Genomic DNA, 25387 nt, shown 5'->3' on the forward strand with positions numbered 1-25387 from the left:
TTGGGTTGTCTTGAGTTGTCTAATTTTGGTTTCATAGTCGATATGTTGTTCGACTTAGGCTTACCCATTCTATAATCAACTTCTAAGACATTTGGTTGACATGTGTGTTTGGGATTTGGTTGTATTATCTATTGATGTAAAAATTTGGGTCAATGTTGCTCGATACATTTGATTGTGTGGCCTTGATATCGTTCATTTACCTCTCATATTAGTTATGTAAGAATTTTCCTTGGGGAAAAATTCACCCAAGATCAAAGAGCATAAGCACAAGCACATAGTAGACCAAAGAGTATGACCAATATGCAAATGCTTACTATTATCAGAAGCATTTACATACACACTAGGAGAGCTGTATATAAAGGCCTCTAAGATGTATCTAGAATGTGACTCGAAAGAACTGGGAGATAAGCATGACAACTAAGCACATATCCTCCACAATAAGAGGATAAGCATGGTGAGGTGTCTAGAATGTTGTGGACACCATGTGCTCAAATAATGTGCTAACTCTGAAGTGTAGACAACATGTGCATAATTAGAGTGCAAACTCATGTGTTGTCAACATGACAACTCACAAGAGTATGCATACTCTTAGGTGAGTAATAAATAAATAATAAAATATATGCATTGACCTAAGTAAACTTAAGTAAGTTTAAATAGTAAATACTTATTTACACCAACAGGTTAGATATATGTCATTAATTTTGAGCTAAATGATACATTATGATGTAATTACACTGGATGTTGACTTTTGGAAGTATTTTTATGCATAATGATGAATACATGTTAATGAGTGTATTAATGATGTTATTGTAGATGTCATATATTTCATGATGATTCAATTGGTGAAATAGATGCAATGCGATTATATTAGCTTATCATGTTTTGTGGACACTGGCTTATTGATGTGAACACTTACTCACATAGTGAGCACCACATGTTAGATGGTACATATGATCGGTTATTTTTTTATGCATGATCTAGATATGATTAAAGATGAGTTAAGAAATCGTAAAGTTAAAGGAAAAATGTTGAGTCTTGATAAATTTAATTTGATCTTCTTAAGCTATTGACATTGTGAATGAGCTATAGGTATTGTGAGTGAATATGTACAAGTATGGGAGGAAGTAGATAGGAAGTACCTACTAGCGATATTAATTGATGATACCAAGGTATCATAAGGAAGCACAGGTATGTGTGTGATATCATGCAATTTCAAGGTAATAAGTTACTTAATTTTGGGAAATCATTGAGCAAGGAGGTGTTTAATCTGATATTTAAATGGATAATTGATTTGATTTATGATATACAATGGACTAATATCTTTGTGTTATTCCTGTAATATTGTAGAGGGAACGACACATCATAAAAAGGGGGGATATTATCGGAGAGAGGTTATTCTAACCTTGTAAAACTAAAGGATGGTAATGGAATTCACACAGTCACATAGAAAAAGGTTCTTGAAATGATTATTATACAAATGCTTCTATAAAATGTATGTTATTTTCCTCTAGAATTGATTACTTCAAATAAGTGTTAAAACTTTGGTTGAAAATATTGTCCTTAAAGAGATAGTTCCATGATAGTTAATGTGTTAATGAAATATAGGTTTCATTTATGGAAATGAAAATTTCATTTTATTTGAGTAGATGAAAGAAAGCTTTGTTGATAGAATTGAATGTAGATGCATGCATTATTATGAATAATAGAAGTTAGATTATTGATCATTACAAAATAGAATTCTTGAAATTATATGTATATGATTGTGATTTCTACATATCTGCATCGGGAAGATGCATTCTCTAAGTGGGGGAGGATGTCACAACTTGTTTGTTCACAAATTAAACATTTTATTAATGGAAAGTTTATTAATTAGGAAAGAAAAATAAGGAGTTTTTTCTGATATATGCATCAAATATATTGGGCCAGTTACAGGGGAAGGTAGTTCAAAAAAAGAGGGATTTCTTGGAAAAGACAATGAAGAAAATAGGTAGAGCTCTCTTGGAAAGGGGAAAATAATATTGCATAAAATGAGCACATTGTAAACACCATTTTGGATGGAAGAGAAGGCTTGGTTTATGCAAGTCATAGGATTGTAAGAGTGGGAAACTAGTTTCAATTGCCAGGTTCCTCTTGCATATATTATTACGTTTTGTTTCATACTTGTTTGGTTTTCATACATTAAATATTGTGTTAATGGATATACACAAATATGTATCTAGAATATTAATGGCAGTTTGACACAAGTCAATTTTTGACATATTTTTTTCACGTGGTGTTTCTCTTGGCCACTGATTTTTAATTCGGCACCAACCCTTTGTTTTTCAAAAAATTGGATAGTTTTTTTGACATCAGGGGTCATTTTTTTCCTCGACAACCATTTGACTGTCAAATTTGGGCTCGTCAATTGCTGGAGTCAACACTGCATCAACATATACTGTCACCTCCTCGACCTCTATTTGGACCTACCTTCACATCTTTGCTCATATCTCAAGCATACAGACTCCTTTTTCCAAAAATAAGATATTGTTGAAAAGTTGGTTCGGAGACCGTCACAGTATATAGTTAGTTTTTAGTTTTGATGCTTTTTTATGGCTTTTTTTGTCAAAGTTTCGAGTTCCTTTTTGCACTCTAGGAGACATATCTTGAGCATTCGATCTTTGATTTGGGAATTCTTTATATCGTTGGAAAGGTCTTTCTGATCTCTTTTTAGTGATGCTAGTTGTTTTTCTAGATTCTGCTCTAGGCACATTCTATTTAGTCTTCTACATTTTTGCATTCTGGTGGATAACTTGGTTGTTTCAGGTCTGGGGATCAATTTCTTTATTTCAGATGATTCATCATGACTTGTACTATCTATTGTATTAATCTTATGTCTCTTCTGGTCTATTTAGACATCATTTATATACATTCTTACAAACACACTGAGATAAAGTGCCATACTGCATTTGTATTTTCATTTCAATATTTTTGACTTATTTTTCCTTTTGATTTGAGTAGTGTCATCTAAGGACACTTATGCAGATGATTGTATTCTTGGGATTCACCATATCTTGTGCCTTATTGTACATGCACTACTATGATAAAGTGCCATGGGGGGTTGCTATTTTGCCTTTATTTTCCATCATCCTTTATTAAGTGAGTGTCCCTTCTGTGACATTAGCCTCATGATGTGTTTGAGATTGATCACCTTAGTACACACATATGTACTCTTTTATGAATCTTGATCATGGTTCCTTGACATGTAGCTCTTTTGACCCACTTTTCTAGTTTCCTGTCACCTCACCCTTGTCTGCATTAGGGAGAATTCTTTTGTTGTTTCACATGCTTCCTTGGTTTGATTGATCAACTCTTCAGGCTTTGGTGTTTCATGTCATCTGTATCTTCAAGTTTAGTTGTTTGCCTTTGTGTGCCTCCTAATTCGATGCAGATTACAGTCTTCTCTATCTGGTCAGGTTCTATTTTAGTGGAGATTCTTTAGATCAACAGTTACTTTTGGCAGAGCTTTACAACTTCTATATGCTTCAGTGATGTTCTTCATGATCATCTTTTGTTCCTATCTTCTAGGACATTCCCTAGTTTGGAGGCTTCTTTAGTCCTTCACTAGTTTCTTTCCACATTTTTTCCACCTTTTTTTGGAGTAGGGTTTTTCCCACGTGGTTTTCTCTATTTCTCCTCTTTCTAGAGAATTGGTTGTGCTTGGGTACCTCATAAGGCCTTGTTTGTTGAGACCCAAATCTGATGCAGGAGCATCCTGGGTTGCCTTGTTATCTTGCTCATTTTTGTTCATTCTGCAAGTTTGTGCCTAGCAATTCTTTCATGTGCCGAGTTACTATAGCAATTCCTTTACGTGCCAAGTTATTGTGAAAATTGCTTCATGTGCCTAGCAATTCCTTCATGTGTCGAGTTACTATAGCAATTCCTTCATGTGTCGAGTTATTGTGGAAATTGCTTCATGTGCCTAGCAATTCCTTCATGTGCCGAATTACTATAGCAATTCCTTCATGTGCCGAGTTACCTAGTGTATGCCGAGTGTCAGCATTTGGACTTGATTTCTATGAGCTGACTTGCGGGATTTATTTCGATCATAAAATTTATGTTAAGATCTTTTCTTGGGATGTATCCAGACTATTGTTGGGTCAACCTTCCTCTTATGTAATGTTCTAGAATAATCTGTAAGCCATTTTGGAAAGTATATATAAAGTGTTTAGGCTTAGAGTTAGGCAAGTTTTTGGAAGAGGATTGGAGAGCAGAACTGGAAAGTGAGAATTTGTTGTTGGATCTTTTTGTATTTGGCCATAACCCAGAAGGCCTTACAGCTGGGCATGTATGAAGATATTTTGATGAATCAATAAAATTATTTCACTCTTCTTCCTCCTTTGGTTGCTATTCTTTGTGTTTGCTTCCATTGTGTTAACTCTTGTAGGGTGGTTTGGATAGCTCGGTGAGTCTTTGGCCCTAGTTATCTCATCCTTTGCCTATGTCAAAATCTACTTTCAATAGTACTTTCTAGATTTTTAGCTACTCCCTAATTATATCTTAAGCGGGGGTGTTAGAGTAATTAGATATTTTCTAATTAACTCTAGCTCTCTTAAGCTAAACTTTAGGCATATAATAATTAATTCTTTTATTATTTATTATTATGCACCCTAGGTTAGACCTTTTTAGGGTTTTGATCTCCTTTATAAGGATGATTTCTCATTGTAAACATTCATTGAAAATTGAGATTAATTCACTTTTGATAATAGCAATTTCTCTTTTTGCTCATCAAGAATGTCTTATCTATGGATCTGGCAATTCTAGCCTCCATAGCTTTTCTTCTCTCCTTATGTGATAGGTGTTTGCATGTAGGTGATTCTTGGGAGCTGTGGGGTTGATCTTTCATCAACTTCAACACATTGTGTTCATGATGTTGTATATATGTTGTGTCTTTTCATATTGCATTGGTCTAGATTTCTTTTTGGCATGCATAGTTACCTTCCTCTTTCACAGCATTAGGAAACTCCTATGGAAATCAAATAGTTCATGTTATTGACCAAGATATGTCACAAAATTATAGCAATAGCTAGGAATTTTCAAAATCCAACTGGAAGATTCACTGGAAAAGAGTTAACATGACAAGGGCAACATTTCTTAGTTAAGACTATGTGGAGTTCATTATTGAAGTGCATTTAATATCTGTAATTGTTTGGCTCTACTAACTATGTACTCATACCAGCATAACAACATTTTACCATCCTCCCTTAGTTGCTGCAAATAATATAGCTTCTTATTACTGTTTAAGCATAAATCACAATTATATATAGTGGTAGGCATAAGGCTTATATTGTAGAGTTTTTAGGTTGAGTACCTTTAAACTTACATGATTAGGGGAGTTTTATTAAATCTATACATCTTAAGTGTCAGTGTTTTCCATGCTTTTAGTAAACTACCAAAAGTAATGGAAATCATGGATAATCATTTTCCCGCATTGCAAGTTTTTCTTTGGACTCCTTCCCAAGACTATGATTTTCTTTTTAGCTTCCTCAAATGTATGCATCTAGTTGTGCATATGCAACAGATTGCTTTGTAATTATGTGCTAGGACATATATTTTAGAAAAGGTGCACTGTCCCACCTTGGATTAAAAGATTTAGAGAATATAATGTCTCACATATGGTTTTACATAGAAATCTCAAAATATTGTGTATAAATTGAGTTGTTTCAATCTATTAAATGAGAAATCCTTATGAACAGACAATGAATAGGACATTTTGAAATAGGTTAATTATCAAAACATACTTGTCTTGAAATTTTGTTCATTCTAATTGCTATCTTATGTTTGGGGCTCTATAAGTGATTAAATCATTGATTGTAAAATCATAAAAAGTTCATCTTATAAGTGTACTTTGGAAAGAGATAACTAAACAATGAACTAATTAACAATTGTTTAGTGATCATTGTGATTGGTATTGTGATTTCTAAACTACCATTTTTTGTTGCATAAGATTCTCCTTACTCTTAACGAGTGTTTTTGTTGTGAAGAGTGATTAGATGAGATATTTTTATTAGAGGAAGAGCATACTTACATATTTCCTTGTGAACTCTTTTGTTATGTAATCTGATAGCAATGTGTGTGAAGTATTGTGGATTTAAATCTGCTTTCATATGAAATTGCTCAAGGGAAGATATATTTGCATTAACATCTTTCAAAATTATGTCCTAACAATGTGTAGAAGGGTGTTGTATGTGAACTATTAGGAAAGGGTAGGAAATGAATATGATGTATTTGCTTTCTTTTATTTCCACCTTCGTGTTGTAAATTAATTTTAAGTATTTGGGTAAAACTGTGTAATGCATATGTGTTTTAAATGATTATAATTGTGGATTTCAACAATCCAATCTTGTCCATCTTTTGGAGATAATGACAATAAAGATATCAATACTAGCTTTCATTATACTTGCAATATTTAAAATACCATTAAAAATGTGTAGAAGCAACACTTAAGAGCTTGTGTTAAAATGAAAAGCCTATGTCTTAGATATGGAAAATAGAATACACTTTTATTCACATTTAATTCATTATATGTTATTAATCATGGGAAATATACTATAGATGCCTTACACTATGACATCTTTTATTACATATAACCACCTCTAAATTATCCATGGTTTGATATGGAGTAGATTCTAGAGAATGGTGTAAACTGGTTAAAAAGTGGGTTTTGTTATACAAATACAATAAACCTTGGATAGATGGTATCTTCTAATTATATTGTTGACTATGTGTTACACAATTCCATTACTTCTCTTGGTTTTGCTTGTTTAGACTTCCTCATTACCGGGCTAGGTATCTTTCATGTTAGGAAAGATTCCAACGAAGCTTAAAAGCTTTGTGGTAGGGTGGTAAAGCACTCCTACAATATTCTAACCCTTGTGTTTAGTAATGAAATTATGGTTTCTTTTAGATTTGAGCATATATGTATATGTATCATTTATATTAAAGTTAATGATAGTTAATCAACTAATGTTGACAGGTCAATATTCAAATGGACTTTGACTCTTGTTGAACTTCCCATATTTTATGGAGAGTGTTGATGTGGCATTGGTTTTGTAGGGGTAGTCATTACACAAAGTGCACAATTTTGAATAGTGTCATGACTATGCAAAATTTGGTTAGTGATGTGATAGACATTGTTGCCAACATCTAATGAGCTCTCAATGTTGTGGTGATTGTATGTAATTCCTTTATTAGATCAAGAAAATATGATATATTCTTATTTATCCTTGTAAGAATCCTTGCTTTATCACTAAATTTCTTGTAAGAAGTTAAAACATTAGTTTTATGTAGACATCCCTCTAATTATGATTTCTGACAGGATGTTATCCTAGAACAAATACTTATTTTACAAAGTTTAGTTTATATTATTAATAACACATGAGCTTGAATATTGCAAGGTTATGAAGGTTGAATTTTTATTATGCAATTATGATCTTTATTTGGCAATTGCACATATCGATTTCTCATGTTTTGACCAATATTATATGATGATTTATTTGTTTTAGTCTCTTTTCGAGAGATATTATTATTATTATTATTTAGCCATTATAATTATCCTTTCTATTGGTTTATAAAATATTATTATTATTCTTATTCTTATTATTTGGCCATTACAATTATCCTTTTAATTGGTTTAGGAAATATGTTCTACTTCACATTTATCTCATTCGGGTTAAAAGGTTTTTTACAAAGATTTTTCCTTTTAATAATTTATCATTTTGAAATTGGAAAGAATTGATTAAGAATAAGATTATATTATTTTAAGATATTGGAAAGAGCTGATTTAGATCCCTCCTCTTATGAATGAAATAAAACCATACCTTTACTAATGTGTTCCTTACTAAAATACTGGAAAGGTTGAGTATGCAAGAAATGGTGTTTTATTTGGGAGACAAGTAATGACCTTCCTTGGGAATATTGTTGTAAATCACATGTTATTTCTTTATGTGAAAAAAATGTGAGAATCTATTTGAGGATGACACATAGATTTTCATCTAATTTCATGATTGTCCATTTGGTTATAATATTAGGTTGATAAAATAAATTTAGAATCTATTGGTTAAAGACTTTATGTGATTGTTACTTTAACATATGATAAAGATATCATGATGTTGCATGCTTACTTAGGGATAATTGATTTTGTTGGTTATTGTAAGAATTTGGTTTAGGCTAGAATTCACCCAAGACCAAGGAACTCAAACACAAGCACACAGTAGACCAAAATAGAGAGTATGATCAGAATGATGATATTCATTCAGTATGTCAACTTAGCCATCTGAGAGTACACTAGGAGTGCCTATATATAAAGGCCCCATGAGAGCTTCTAGAATGCATAGAAGTCAGCATCATGATAAGTCATACAACTAGGCACAAGTCCATTAGATATGGATTATCCTCCATTAAGCATGAAATTAAGTGCGGTGATGTAAGGATAAGCCTACAATGGTGTAGCACACAAATCAGTGGTGTAGACAACATGTGCTAAATTAGGAGTGTAGATAACTGTGCTATCAACATGACAACTTAGTGAATGATGCAAACTCCTATGTTGTAGACACCATGTGCATAATTAAAGTTGTGTAACTCATAAGAATACACAAACTCCTAAGTGTTTCACCTAAATAAATAATTAAATAATGCAAAATAATTAAATAATGCATTAACCTAAGTAAAATTAAGTAAGTGTAATAAGTAAATAGTTATTTACACCAACACCCCCTTAAGTGCAACTTAGGGGAACACCCTTAAGCTTACAAAATCTAGGATGCAATGTAAGATGGGTCCCGACTACTAGGCCATGTTAGGTACCCATGTACATAATGATATGCAATCTTTCATAAAGTGTAGAATGTGGGAAAACCTCATGGGAAAAACCCTCCCCCAAAAAGAGAGATGAATAGGGATGCATGGATGGATAGAGTAATCAAGACCCCCCCATTATGACATACATCCAGTATATACATAGGAGAATGATAAGAAGAGGAAGAGAGATAAGATTGGCTCAACCCCCCCCCCCCCCCCAAAAAAGAAGAATGCCGAACAGTTTTTACTCTAACGAAGAAGCCAATCCAAGACTATAGAATGGTGTTCCTCCCCTTAGGAAGAAACAATGCAAAGGGTCCACTGTGCATGGAAAGAATCCCATGGATGAGTGATGTCCCTGAAACTTGCTCAACTGACTGAAGAACCTATCTCAAAGAACTATCTGTCCATGCAACTAATGAAGAACCCTACTGCAATTACTGATCATAAGTATCCACAATCACTTCAACTTGTGAGATCATGTAGAGAATGAACAAGAGAGTTAGATGGAGCCCTCGTGATAATTGAAGAAGGTGTTTCTGCATCAAGAAGAAGAGACAAATTATTAATATTGTCTTCCAAATCTATCATTGATCTTGTACCTAGAAGACTGGATGTACCCTTCTGTTTTGGACCTATCATTGTGGCTATGTATGCATGTGGACTAAACTGATAAAGTGACCTCTCACTACAACTGTCAATAGAACTCCATGTGTCTGAATCTGTTGAAGCACTATCACTAGTGTCACTATCAGTTTCTACACTATGTGATGTGTAAAGAGGAGTAGAGGACAAGCTAGGTGAACTTTCCTCAAAATGCACATCCTTCTCCATAAAAATTTGATGTGTCTCAAGATCTAGAAGTTTGTATGCCTTCACACTATCTTCATAACCAATGAAAGTACAAGGTTGAGGTGATTGTTCTTTACAACCCCTGGAAGATTTGTTTGCCCATGTAGGACAACCAAAGACTCTGAAGTGTGTCACAATAGGTTTTCTGCTACACCATACCTCAAAAGTAGTTTTTCCATCTAAGGCTAGATGAGGAGAATGATTAAGAATGTGAGTGGCACTAGAGATTGCTTTGACTTCTAATGATGGATCTAGAGACTTGGCTTGTATCATGCAACTTGCCATAGACTTAAGAATTCAGATCCTCAATGCTACAACATCTGTCTTATGCAGACTGAATACTATTGGAGTCTGAAGATCAGTGCCCTCGAGTCTACAAAAGTCCATAAGTCTTCTGTTCACATACATGCTTCCATTGTCCATTCAGAGAACTTTGATGGCCTTTCTAGATTTCCATTTTACATGAGTCTTGAAGTCTATAAACTTGTCCAACACTTCATTCTTGTTATGAAGAAAATAGACCCAAGTGAACCTTGAAAATTCATCAACAAAGGTAAGTATGTAGTGACCCTGGCTGAATGCAAAAGGACTTGCTAATACCATGTGAACCATTTGAAGAACACCTGGTACTCTTGAAGACTTCCCTTTCTATAACTTCCCCTCTAGATGCATATCCACTGAATCTATTAAACATTCACCCTTAGAAAAGTTGATTTGAGGTAGACCTTTGACCATTATGTTTGTGCAAAGTCACTGAAGGTAGTGAAAGTCAAGACGAACATACTGCTCATGCCATACTTGCATGTTTGAATTTGATTGAGATAACAAGGCCTTTGAAGAAGACTTGGGCACAAAATGGGAGAAAGAGTACAACCTTTTTTTATGATTCACTTTCCCCACTGCAACCAAGGAATTGTCTTTAAGACTATGCACCTTTACTGAGTTAGGAAGGAACTCAGCTCTATGTCCATCTCTAAGGTGAGTGATTTGGTAGATTGATAGGAGATTTGAACTTAGGTTTGGAACATAGAGAACATCTTAAAACTCTCCATTTTCCATTTCCACATTTCCTTTTCCTTCAACTTCCATTTTGCTATCATCTCCCATGAAGATGTGCAGTACCTTGGACTTCTTCATTGAAGAAAAATCCTCCTTTGAAGAACCCATATGATATGAGGCACCTAAGTCAAATATCCATTCCTTTGAAGAGTTTGAATTTTCCATGAGTGCTTGCCCTTTGCCCTTTGAATATGAAGAAGACCCTTTATCCTTATAAGCATTAGGCAATGGAACATTATGTTTCCTCATGATGTTGGTCAACTCATTAATCTTTTAAAGATAACACTCATGTTCTTCATGACCCAATTTCTTGCAATAAGCACACTTCTTCTTCTCCTTATTGTTGTCCCCCTTCTTGTTGGAATTTGAGGACTTGCCTTGTTGATTGGAATGTGGTGTTGTCTTTTTTGCATCCTTTGATTTGTTCTTCCATTTCTTCTTACCCTTTCCTTTATTTGAAGATTGTCCAGCTGAATCTTGAGAATCCTCATTGTTGGCCACCAATGCTTTGGACTGACATGATTTGAGAATCCCCATTTATTTCAACTTCTTTTCTTCATTATCCAACAGTTTAGCATATTTGTCAAAAGTGAATTTCTTGTAGCCAAACCCTAAGGTAGTCTTTGAGGTGTTAAAAGAAGATACAAATGTGGAATACTCCGATGGAAGCTTATTATGTATGAGATAGATCAGTCTGTCATCTTTGATAGAACACCCATAATCAGTAAGCTTTGTTCTTAGTTCATTCACCTTGATGATGAAATCCTATATTGAGTCATATGACTTAGGATCTAAGGAGACAAGCTCATCTTCAATTTTGAAAACATCCTCTTCAGACACTGTATCATAAAGGTTTTTGAGGGTATCCCAAGCTTCCTTGGATGTAGAACACTTCTTAATTTGATACATGATCTTATCATCTACCCCCAAACATATATCACCTAGGGCTTTCCTATCCATTGCTACCCAAGCTGAAATATCACTTGCTAAAACTTTATCACCTATTGGTTTAGGAAGAGTACCATCTACATATTGTGAAACTCCATTATGCATTAATTGATACCAATTTTGATTAATCATGAAGCATAGTTATGAGGAGTTAATTTAAGAAACTTAAAGTTTCCCATAATGTAGAAAATGAAAGAAAAGTGCAAAAAAGTGAGAACACAACACCAAGAACACCCCCCCCCCCCCTTTCACTAAATTAAGAAACCACCCCAAAATAGATGCTTTGGCACTTTATCAGCAGTGTGATTGCAATGGGCCATTTTCCAATTTTGGCCTTTGTGGAATTTTGATTTTTCTTGTTACAACCTCTATATAGATTACAAATCTAGAACTTTACAATGTGCTACAATTTTGAAGCAATACAAAGCAAAGAAAGGCCCTATTTCTGAAAGTGGCACTTTTGTCCACACAACCCTACAATCTAATACTAGATCTAGAAAGTAGACAAAAAATAATGCACTTTCAAAAAAAATAGAACCTATTTTTGATTCTAGATGTGCCCGTACGAAGCATTTGAAGTTGCAAAATGTAGGATTATGCAGGTATAGTCATCAAAAAACACAATTTCTAAACAATCATGCAAAAAAATTAGAAAAAAGCTACACCAATAAAAATTTCAAGAAATTCTACCCAATTTCAAAAAAAATTGCACCTAATTTGGAGTCCAGATGTCTGAATTATGGTCTCCCAAAGTCAAACTGCAAAAACCAAAATCAATCTAGAGAGGGGTTGCATCAGGGAATGACGGGGTTAAATTTGACTATCATACAATAGTCACAATAGTTCAAATTAGCCCTGGAATGACGGTCAGACGGTCATCAAATTTAGGCCTGTGAACCTGATGACATTAGCGAAAACAAGGCTGATGATGATGTCAGCTGTACAGATGATGGCATTAGCGATATAGTTCTATACTATATAGATTATATGAAAAAATCCACATGTCTTCTACATCAGCGTACCATTTGCTGAGGTGTTTGCTGACAAGGCTTGCATGGCAAATGACTTGGCTCTAACATGGAGATGATGTGGATTTGCCACGTGTTGCTGATGAGATTAGCTGATGTGTCATTGGGTGAATTGAAGGATGATGCATGGCATGTGTGGATTAGTTTGTGTGTCATGTACTATGTAGGTACTATCCTTCTTGTATGCCATGTGTCCTATACTGGATGGCTTCGACACAAAGGTGGTCGAATAAAACTCGACCGTGTGGTGCAGATCTGCAGGGTCACCGAGCTATTTATTCGAATGCTAAAATATTGGCATATACCATTGTCAGGAGTCATTTTCCATGTCAGACTTTACCTTTGCAGTTCTAGGATATGTGGATTAATCCCACATGCAATGGGTGAGCACTCAAAGTGCTATGTAAAAAGAAATTTCTGTGGGTGTAAACCAAACAACCCACTAATGATATTGGCCAGTGGAAGTGTTTGGCTTTGATGGAAATTTGTAACTGGCCACTAGTTAATTAAAGTGTACAGTTCGCTTGATGTTACCGACCGAGAATGTAAGCTAGTTTTCTGTAGTGGTAATTGCAGTATGGATTTCAGCGGTTACAGAGGGGTACAACCTCAGATTTATTGAAGCCAAAAATTGCATAAAGAACCCATCGAATTAATAAAATATTCCCTACAAAATAATGAACCTCTAAAATTGCAGAGCCAGGATTTGATAGCTCGGTTCTGCAAAAATAATTTTCTCTACCTGCACTATATAAAAAAAATCAAAAATACCAAATTTGAAAATAAATTGCAGAGAAATAAAATAATTGCAGATCTAAAATACAATAACTAGATCAATTAAATGATCATACCTAAACTACAAATTGGGGCCTTCCAATTCTGATTTGCAAATTTTTTTTGCCTCACGATCAACTTTCACCCAGCATATGCAAATTTATAGTCGATGTTCATTGAATCAATGCTTCAGACGCAACGACAAGGTTAGATCTGCCTCTAAACACTCCTAATTTCTGCAGATCCTCTAGATTTAGGTCAAGGTGATGAAGCATGAATGGTCTCAAATGGCTATGTGTAGAGAATCTTGCTTAGCTCTGATACCATGTAAGAATTTGGCTTAGGCCAGAATTCACCCAAGACCAAGGAACTCAAACACAAGCACAAAGTAGACCAAAATAGAGAGTATGATAAGAATGATGATATTCATTCAATATGTCAGCTTAGCCGTCTGAGAGTACACTAGGATTGCTTATATATAAAGGCCTCAAGAGAGCTTCTAGAATAGAAGTCAACATCATGATAAGTCATATAACTAGGCACATGTCCACCAGATATGGGTTATCCTCCATTAAGCATAGAATTAAGTGCAATGATGTGAGGATAAGCCTACAATGGTGTAGCACACAAATTAGTGGTGTAGACAACATGTGCTAAATTAGGAGTTTGGATAACTGTGTTGTCAACATGACAACTCAATGAATGATGCAAACTCCTATGTTGTAGACACCATGTGCATAATTAGAGTTGCATAACTAATAAGAGTGCACAAACTCCTAAGTGTCTCACCTAAATAAATAACAAAATAATGAAAAATAATAAATAATGCATTAACCTAAGTAAACTTAAGTAAGTGTAATAAGTAAATACTTATTTACACCAACAGTTATAATAATAACACAAGTCGATATTTACCCTTATAAGAATTGTTGGAAATTATATAAGGAATCTATATGATTATGAGAAGTTCTTATATGAAAACTAATAGTAAATGTTAACACACAACTACCTTCATTTATGCTCGTAGATTTCAATGATGAATTCGTGATAGAAATTAAACTAGCATTTAATTAAAATCAATAGGTAAATTAGATACTATATGTTGGTGGAAGTCATTGCCATCTACCCTATGCTACAATTAATTATTGAATTTATCTTGACATAATTAGTATGCATCTTGATCATTTGACTTAAGTAATTTGTGGGTTATGCCTTGTCTCATGATAATAAAAGGATATTTTAGTAGTTATGTTATAGTTGATTAATGTGAAAAAGTAGTGGTATGTGAAGAATATATGTTAGATGGAAGGATTCTGAAATGGCAAGAAAGTCAACATTATGCATGATTCAAGTGTGAATTATTTATGTTATATATGTATATTGGAGGATATGACTATTCATGTGATGTGACTATTCACGTTAGGACATGTTTACACATTTTGGCTTATGATTTATAGGTCATGATTATTAATGAAAATAAATTAAATTATGCATTTTCTATTAATCCTTACATTAGTGTATATGAGTTGACTATATAATTGCAGTAGATAGGAATGATCATGATGTATTATATTATGGAGCATGGATTAAAGAGTATCAATGAATATGAATATGTAGATAAGACTATGTGGTTTGATTATGTGATGTCACAATTGTAATTTTACATGTTGATTATGCTAGCATGGGTATTGGGATGCATGAACATGATGTTTATGTTATCATGTACATTTATTTTTATGCTTTCCTTGTATTGGACTACAAACATTTTCATGAAGTATGCATAAAGTATAACCATGAATACTAAGGGGAACCTTTGCTAAGTGATTTTTTGTGCCATTCCTTTTGAAGTCAAGGTTAATCCTAATGAGGGATATAACCTATTTATAATTGTGTTTTAAATTGTCAAATGGTGTTGGAGTGAATTGTGTGAATGTTAAATGTAAATTTGTAAATATACTTGATGACATGCCTAATGTTTATAAAGAGATGTATTTAAAGTGGTGTCAATTGACACATGTTGTGATGTGGCATAAAAAAAGTAACTTGGGTAAGTAGGAGAGTAACACATGGGAAACATTGAGTTAGTGAACCCTAGGTTAGGTCAAACTAAGTCAATTTCAGATGTAAACTTTAAGTGAACTTTAGGAAGGTTAAAGTCACTCCTAGGGATGTAGTTTAGGTTCTTTTAAAAAGGCTCACTTGATGTACCTTGGGGTTAGGGACATTTGTAAACATAAAAACCATTCCTATAAACCTAGAAGAGCACCCAAAAGTTAGGTTTTCCATGTTGGTCAGAAATTTGAATAGGTTAAGCCAAGGGAATAGGTTTGGGGGAGAAAACCATGAGAATTTATTGTAGGTTGTGTAGTTAGAGAAAGTGGAGTGTGATTTTTAAGGTAAATATTAGAAAACTACCTCTTTGTTCATCCACTCTCTATACTTGGAGACAACCTTGGGAGAATTGGGAAATCACTAGTAAAGTGAGGAAAACTATGAGAGAACTCTTGGGGGATTTTGGCTAAGGCAAGAAAAAGATCTTAGGAAGGAAAGGGAGTGAAAGCATGGTAGGAGAGAGCACGACCAACTTTGTGGAAGCTTGGAAGATGGTTAGTATTTCTATCTTGTAATTCTTGTGGCCATAGTAGCATATTGGTAAAAATACCTTCGTGTTCATGTTGGATGTTGTTGCAATTTATGTCATTGTAAATGTATCATAGTGTATGGTGTTGTGTAGTGTTTCAGTATTCTTGTAAGTTTTCCTAGTTTCTCCTTTAGTATTCTATGTGTGTATTGGTATTACAAGGTGAGCCTCACCCTTAGGAGGGAAGAGAACCTTGTTGAGTGAAGGGTTTATGGGGAATACATTTGGGTTGAGAGTCTCTCCTTGTGAAAGAGAGGGATGCCATATGGGTGTTATGAACCCCATGTGCCACATTTTCTTGGGGGGCCATAAGGAGAGTTATACTTGGGGGTCATAAGGGTAGGGAATGGAATCCTTGTGAAGGCATGTGAGATTACATGTGGAAGCCTTATGAAGGCATGTGAAATGGTATGTGCAAGCCTTGTGAAGGCATGTGATGGGAGATATATCCTTATGAAGGGATGTGTTATTATATTATAATGTGGACTCTCTCGAATGTTCATTTGCACCTTCACCCCTTGAATGGATCAATAGTGATTCTAAGTACAAGTCTTGGTTGAGAGTATTGTGTTGTCATGTGACTTTGTAAATGTGTTGTGAAATCTGTTGTTTAACATGTGTGTGTGTGTTTTCCCACCTAGCTAAGGTTCTCCCAGCTTGGGGGTGTCCTTGAAAAACCCTATGGTTGGGAGGAGAGATTTCCATGGGAAGTATGTTTTTCTATTGCAGGTTATTTACAAAGTTCTAAAGCTTGGAGGAAGATTATTGTGGTTATATTTATTTGTGTAAAGATGCCTACTATACGTATTTTGCATTGTCCTTCGAAGAGTCTCCCATTTGGTATATAACATCACCTTGTGTTAAGGGATGAGAAAGCTATGTGGCAGTTGGTGTGAGATGGAATGCAATAGTGGAGTTTATCTTGTTGTTAAAATGTATTGATCTTTTGGGTTTCATTTGGAATATAGTTTACAGTTTGTCGGTTGTGATATTGAAGAAAGAAAAAGAGTAACATATTTCTATTGTAAAAAGAAAGTTAAAATGAATTTTATTTAAGGCCATCCTTGTTGAATAAAAGTGATAATGTGTTATTCCTTGTTAAAAGAAGGAAGTATTGTATGCTATTTCATATTTTGTTTTAATTGAAAAGAGATTGAAAAAGAAAGAAAGTTGAATGTAGATATATGTTTTGGTTTTATAACTTAGCATTAACTAAAATGTAAATCATGTACTAGATTTATAATCATCTATTTTATTTTTAAAAGTAAACAAAAAATTAGTGTTTTGGGTTGTAAACTTTTGGGCGCAAAATTCGCTATCAGAGCCAGGTTGTAAAAGCTAGGCATTATTGGGTCCATAGTTGGGTTTTATTGCAAAGGAAATGAATTTGTTTGTTGAATCTAACATCTAAACATATTATGCTATTGTAGAAAAATAGCTAACACATTTATTTTGATTGTTTAATGAGAAACTGCAATCTGTTGTAGGTGGTTGTAATTGAGCATCTACAAATCTGTTTAGTTTCCTGCATCAAGAATAAACCATATTGTAAAAAAAACCTAAAGATATGGTTAAAGCTTAGTAATGCTGAATTTTTTCTATAAATAAAAATGTTATCCATGCATGTTAACACAAACATGCAACTTTAAAATTAAATTAGAATAAACATTAGAAACCCAAAAGAATTGGAGGATAAATGCATCTGAAATTTTCTTAGTTAACTATACCTTAAACATCAGTGCAATGTTAGTAATATGCTATCTAGATTTGATTAAATCTGAAATTTATATAAAAGTGAGTTAATATGTAACATGCATGGATAATATAAATAGATGTATATATTTAATAATGGAACAATAGAGCTTACATACACACTTAGTTAAAATTTAGAAACATGTAAGCACTTAAATAAGAATCTTTGAGTACATCTATAAATATTAGAAAATTTGAAGGAAATCTGCAACTACTAAAATAATGTATTCATTTATCACAATATCACCATTGATACAAACATATATTATGGAATGTGTATATATCTAACAATAAATAAATTGTAAAATAACCTAAAATTAACTATATTAATATGGGCATGCATACATATATTATATTACATTTATTATTATACACATTTATTTAAAAGTATATGTAATAATGAGTTATATATATAATTTATAATTCTTTTTACATCAAATAAAGTTTTAAAAAATAATTCATAATAAAATATTTTATTAAATAAAAGAGAGAGAGGGAGGAGGGGGCATGATAACCACCTCTCCTAAAACCCTCTCCACCCTTTGCACATAGGTGCTCTACGAAATTACACAAAAATGCACCCTCATGCATATAGAGCGGCCCTCTAGCCATTAAAGTCATTGTTTCCTAAGCAACCAAAAAGGGAATAGAGCTACTCTACAACATGAATAAAATGTGCCACCTAGTGCAAACAATTTTTTTTTTTTAAATTTGAAATAAACCAAAACAAACATGGAAATCTGCCGTTGAAGATGGGGGGTAAGGTAGGATGGGGGTTTGAACCTCAAACCTTGCTAACAAGAAAAAATACATATAAATTTTATTTTTTTCCCTATGCAAGCACCCCCACAACAAAGGGGAAAATAAAAATTATTTTAACAATAAAATGAATACTTTTTCGTGCAACCAAAAAAAATGTACGCATGCAATAATATATTTGTAATATGAGAGCTCAAATATACATTATTTGCATGACTCTTTGTTTGAACCTTCAAATCCCATGTGTATACATATTATACACATATATACACACACAATAATATGTGTGTATATATATCAAAAATATATATACAACAAACCCCATGAAAGCTTTTCCCATCTGCAATAACATACAAAAATAAAGAAAAAAAAATGCACAAGAGTTTGGAACCCATGAAAGAAAATAATGGAAAATAACCCCAAATTAGGGCAAATCCAACTTGACTTTTGAACCAAAATTAAATGGAACCCCCTTAGCAATAAATTTCACAATTTTATGCATGGAGTAAAAAAGGGAAATATAATTAAGGGGAATGGTAAAGGCATTGCGGCCAAAAGGTCAAGTGGTTAAATGCCACTTTCACCATATTCTCTTTTATAAAATTTCTTTTAACAATAAAAAGAATACTTTTTCCTCCAACAAAAAAAATGTATGCATGCAATAATGCATTTGTAATATCAGAGAGAACATTGTTGGCAATATGGCTAAGTAGGACAAGTTAGAGTTGTCATTTATGGCAACATATATATCAGGAATAGAAGGTACAATTTACAGATAAAGGCCTCATAGTTTGTAATAGGTAGCTCTGTAATGGATACCCTACTAGTTATAACTTCGTGAAACACTTTGTAAGCAAGCTTTGATATCACTGCAATGGATATCCTAGGAACAACTCTGATACCACTATAATGGGCACCTTGGAAATGCCCAAAAACTAAACCAACTGCTGCAAGTGATTTTAATGTCTTTGCATAGATTTCAATCCACATAACATGAACAAGAAGTAATTTATGTAAATTGAAGATTGAACCACTGCTGAAATATTATTAGTTCTCAAGATGATAAAATCAAATACAAAGTGATGTATTCCAAAGGCCAAACCTCTAGAATGTTACAAGAGAGGATGAATGTCCTCTAATGCCAAGAAAAGATATGTGAGTCACACATCCAAGTTCTTATCAAATGTCATTCACAAAAAATCCCATGCTAAACAATGAGACTCTCACCCCTATTTATCCTTTTCCTTCACCCTTCTAGAAGTAACTAAAATATTAATTAATGACAGTTACTAGAGGCTTCCCACCTTCCAATAATTAATGCATTCTCTAGAAACTCCTCCTTGGCAATACAATAACTAATTGTTCTTCTAGAAAATTAAATTACTAGAGGATTCCCCCTTTCCAATAATTAATACACACTCTAGAAGCATCTCCCTTGTAATACAATTATTAATTAAATTAATTAAATATAAAGTCACCTTTTAATTTTTTATTTATTTAATGAATTTATAAGAAATTAATTTAATTTTCTCTTATGCTCCACTTAGACTTTGGAGAACGTGAAGGCTAAAAGATGGGGTCATTACTGTCCGCCCTCCTTGAAATTGCTTGACTTCAAGCAATCTCAGTCCTGTTTACTATAGCACCTACTCTCACTCTCCCAAGTAGCATCTTCTTGTGGCAGATATCTCCATTTGACTAAATATTCTTTAATCAACCTATTGCGCAAAGTCTTTTCCCTAGTATCCAGAATAGCCTCAGGAATTAATACAAGCTTTCCCTCCTCATCTAATGGTGGTAATTCTACTAAAGGCACAATTCTCAGATTGATGACTTTCTTAAGCCTTGACACATGAAACACATAATGCACCCGACTGCCCTCTAGAAGCTCAATCTTGTAAGTAACCTTGCCCACCTTGTGAATCACTCTATAGGGGCCATACAACCTAGGCTTCAACTTCTCTGCTCTACTTTTCTTGAGTGATGATTGTCTGTATGGTTGTAGCCTTAGGTAAACCATATCCCCAACCGCGAAACTGTTCTCTATCTGGTGTTGGTTTGCATACAATTTCTACTAATTTTGGGCTTGTTGTATATTCTCCTTGAGCACCCTCAAAATATCCTGTCTATCCTATAAGAAGTGTTTTGCTTTGGGCACTCTACTATCCCCCAAAACTAGAGCCATGAAACCAGGTGCTTCATAACCATACAGTGCCATAAATGGAGTCATCTTGATGGGCATATGATAAGTGGTGTTATAACAGTACTCTCCCATATGTAGCCATTTGACCCAAGCCCTCTATTGTACAGTCACATAGTTCTTCAAATATCCTTTCACCCATTTATTCACAATCTCTATCTACCCATCTGTCTATGGATGATAACTAGTGCTAGGTGTAATTTTTGTACCACACAACCTAAACAATTCCTACCAAAAAGTACTCATAAATTTACTATCCCGATCACTGACAATGAAACTAGGTAGCCCATATAACCTAAATATCTCTCTGAAGAAAAGATCGACCACCTATGTTGCTGTGTAAGTGGATGGAATAGCAAAGAAGTGAGAAAACTTTTTTAGTCGGTCAATTATCACATAGATGTAATCTTTCCCCTATACTCGTGGTAACCTGGTGATGAAGTCCATAGAAATACTTTCCCATTTCCTATCTGGAATGGGCAAAGGCTGTAACAACCCTGTAGGATATGTGTGCTCTCCCTTATTCTGCTAACAAATTACACACTCCTTGACATGCTTCTGAACATCATCCTTGAGCCCTTTCCATGTGAACCACTCATGGATCTGCCTATAGGTCTTAAAGACCCTTGGATGTCCAGCTGTAGGTGCATTGTGAAATGCCTTCAATATTACCTCCCTAAATTATGATGAAGGAATTAAATATATCCTACCCTAAAACTTAATCAATCCTTCCATCACCACGTAATGATCATTATGTATGGTGCCTACAATTACTCTAGAAGCCCAAGTGTCCCTCACATACTCTTCTATGATCTTATTTCTCCAATCTCTAGTAATCTTAGCTAGAGCAAAAATATGAGCTCTCCTACATAAAGCATCTGCCACCACATTCTTCTTACCTTTGACAAACTCAATGTCAAAGTCATAGGCTTGTAACTTTGTAATCCACTTCTGTTGTCTATCATTCAAATCACGATGGCTCATGAAGTATTTGATGCTCTTGTGATCAATTTTGATAACAAACTTTCCCCCAACTAGGTAGGACTAAAACTTAGCCAATGCATGCATTATAGCCAACATCTCCCAATCATAGATGGAATAGCTCCTCTCCACTCCACAGAGCTTCCTACTCTCAAAAATAATGAGATGCTTCTCCTACATCAAGACCACCCCAATCCCATCTTCTGACGCATCACAATGAAGCTCAAATGGCTTTGTGAAATCTGGTAGAGCTAGTACTAGACATGATGACATCGCCTTCTTAAAATGATTGAAGCTTCTCTAAGCTGCTTCTATCCATGTGAAGGCATCTTTCCTTGTAAGGTCTATCAAGGGTGCAGCAATATGTGAAAATCTCTTAACAAACCTCATGTAAAATCTATAGAGACCGAGGAATCCCTTAAGTTGTGAAAGATTTGTAGGAGTAGGCCAATCAACAATGGCCCTAATCTTTTTAGGATCTACCTGAAATCCATCTGCACTGATGATATGCCCAAGGTATATTAGCTCAGTCATCCCAAAATCGCACTTAAATTCCTTGGCATACAGTGACTCTTTCTCCAAAGTGGACAACACCATCTCAAGATGTTGTAAATGCTCCTCCCAAGTCTTACTAAAGACTAAAATGTCATCAAAGAAAATAAAAATAAATCTCCTAAGCTGCTCCTTGAATACCTGATTCATGCAACTCTGGAACATAGTAGGGGCATTGGTTAGCCCAAATGGCATAACCAAAAACTCTAAGTAGCCATAGTGATACCGAAAAGCTATCTTCTTAATGTCCTCCTCCCTCATCCTGATCTGATGATACCCTAACCATAGATCAATCCTTGTAAAAAAGCATGCACCATGTAACTCATCAATCAACTCATCTATTCATGGGATGGGATATCTATTCTTACTAGCCTTCTTATTTAATGCCCTATAATCGATGCACATGCGCATCATCCCATCCTTCTTCTTTACCAACACTACTACTGAAGTAAAGGGGCTCTTACTAGGCCTAATATGCCCTATTTCCAACAACTCCTTAATTTCCTTCTCTATCTCATCCTTATGTTTCTTAGGATGATGATAGGGAGTAATCATAACTAGTTTGGCTCCCTTCTTGAACTCAATAATATGCTCTATCCCCTTGTTAGGAGGAACCCCATGCGAAATCTTGCCAAATACCTTAGTGTGTCTATAAAGTATCTCCTGGATATTTGGTGGATGACTCTTCACCTGTGGCTCTTATGAAGCTGGCATAGTGAAACATTCTACTGCCCACTCTATGTTATTATGCTAAAAAAGTCTCTACATTCTCCTCAGGGAAACTACTCTGCAACTCCCATTTGAAAGTCCTCTAAGTACAATAGTTCTTCCCTCCTGTTGAAACCTCATCTCTAGTTTTGCTAAGTTAAGTGTGAACTCTACCAGCAAGGCCATCCATGTCATGCCGAGGATGATGTCATAGTCTCCCATGTCGACCACATAGAACTCATCCTCCAACTCATAGCCATCTCCAAACTTGATGTTAAGATTAGATATCTTTCGAGTACATAATAGTTTGTCACCATTAGTTACCATGACTCTAAACCCAATGGGCTCCTCGGTCTATAGACCTCTCCTAGCTACCAATTATGCTTCTATAAAATTATATGTAGCCCTAATGTCAATGAGTGAGATAAATTTCTACCCTTGGATAGTACCCCTAACCTTAAATATGATTGCCTTCTGAGCCCCCATTAATCATGGTAATGACTTCTCATCCTTAGGAATGCTGCTCTCCTCTATAGTGCTATCCTCATCTAAATTAGAGTCCTGATCCTCCCTCTCTGACTGTCACTCCTCTACTGAGAAATTCTCCATTTGATTTTCCATAGCCTTGAAAGGACACTTATGAACAATTTTTTCTCCTTCTCCTTGTCCTTTTTCATATAAGAATCCCTATGCTGAAATTTTCTCCTAAATGAAGAAGATGCTAAGTCACGAGCCTTTTTAGTGGCCTCTTGCAATATAGCTAGGTCATGCCCATTGACCCAACCTCACAAGGGTTCTAAGAGTACATACATAAACAACACTACTAACCTCCTCTCAAAAATATCCATGACCAACATAGCTAACCCCTGAAACTCACTAATATACATCTCAACTGATCCTCATTGCTTGAGTTGTGTCAACTCCTTAAACTATAATTTAGGATCCCTGGTATCAAATCTCTCTATGAGCTTCTCAGTGAACTCCCCATAAGATGTGATCTAATTATGCCCTAAGGTTACCATGCGATGGTGCCACCACTCATGCACTAGTCCATCCAAGTGAATACCCACATACTTTATGGCCTCCTCCTCAAGCATAGGATTTAGTTGCAAGTATGTATCCATCTTTTGCACCCAGGGTCATGTGGTCATCTTAACTGAAGCATCATAATAAGGTAAAGAAAGTTTCCTAACTTTCTTTCTCAGCTCAAGGTTTTGACTTCTTCTTCTTGATTTGGGCATTTGTCTCATCCTCAAGTCTAAGTAATCTCTGAGAGAAATGTCTACCTAAAAATCTAGTCCACTAGCCTCCCAATCCCTCCTCAACTGATCCTGTAACTCCATAATCTACGGTTCATTAACTGGTTGAACTAGATCTTTGGGTGGAAAGGTGGGTAGAAGAGGTCTCGAGCTTATTGTTTGAGCTGGGTGTGTAACATGTCTAAAGTTATTAGCCTCATTCCTATTATTGTCATGTCCATTATTACCATTAATGTTGCCTCGACCTCCATTTTCATTACCTCTATTATTGTTGTTTCCATTGTTGGCATCACCTAGATTAATATTGATGCCCATCTATCTAGCCATAAGCTGCAACATCATATTCATTCACCTATTCTGCTCCTATTGCATACACTACCCCTCCTTTAATGTATCCAATAACCTAAACATTACATTTTCCTGATATGGACTGATATTCCTATCATCTCTGTCACCCATACTGCTATCTTGTTCAAAGAATATCTCCTCTATGTCTATATGAATGGATTGTATGTCCCTCTCCATGGATGAACTACCCTATTCATTCTGCAAGTCTGAAATCCTACTTTGTCTTGCTCTAGTATTGCAAAAATTATAAAGCCCTTGTCGCATGCTCAAACATAAATGCTTAAGATCTCCACAGGATGGTAGGACTTATAGCTCTGATACCACTATAATGGATACCCTAGAAACGACTCTGATACCACTATAATGGGCAACCTGGAAAAGCCCAAAAACTAAACCAACTGTTGCGAGAAATTTTAATGTCTTTGCATAGATTTCAATCTACATAACATGAACAAGAAGGAATTTATGCAAATTGAAGATTGAACTACTACTGAAATATTATTAGTTCTCAAGATGATAAAATCAAATACAAAGTGATGTATTCCAAAGGCCAAACCCCAAGGGAATGACATCTAGAATGTTAGAAGAGAGGATGAATGTCCTCTAATTCCAATAAAAGATATGTGAGTCACACATCCAAGTTTTTATCAAATGTCATTCACAAAAAATTCCATGGTAAACAATGAGA

The sequence above is a fragment of the Cupressus sempervirens genome, chromosome 10 (genome assembly GCF_028749045.1).
Source record: "Cupressus sempervirens isolate cs-2001-9-10 chromosome 10, ASM2874904v1, whole genome shotgun sequence".
In the NCBI taxonomy this organism is placed as follows: Eukaryota; Viridiplantae; Streptophyta; class Pinopsida; order Cupressales; family Cupressaceae; genus Cupressus; species Cupressus sempervirens.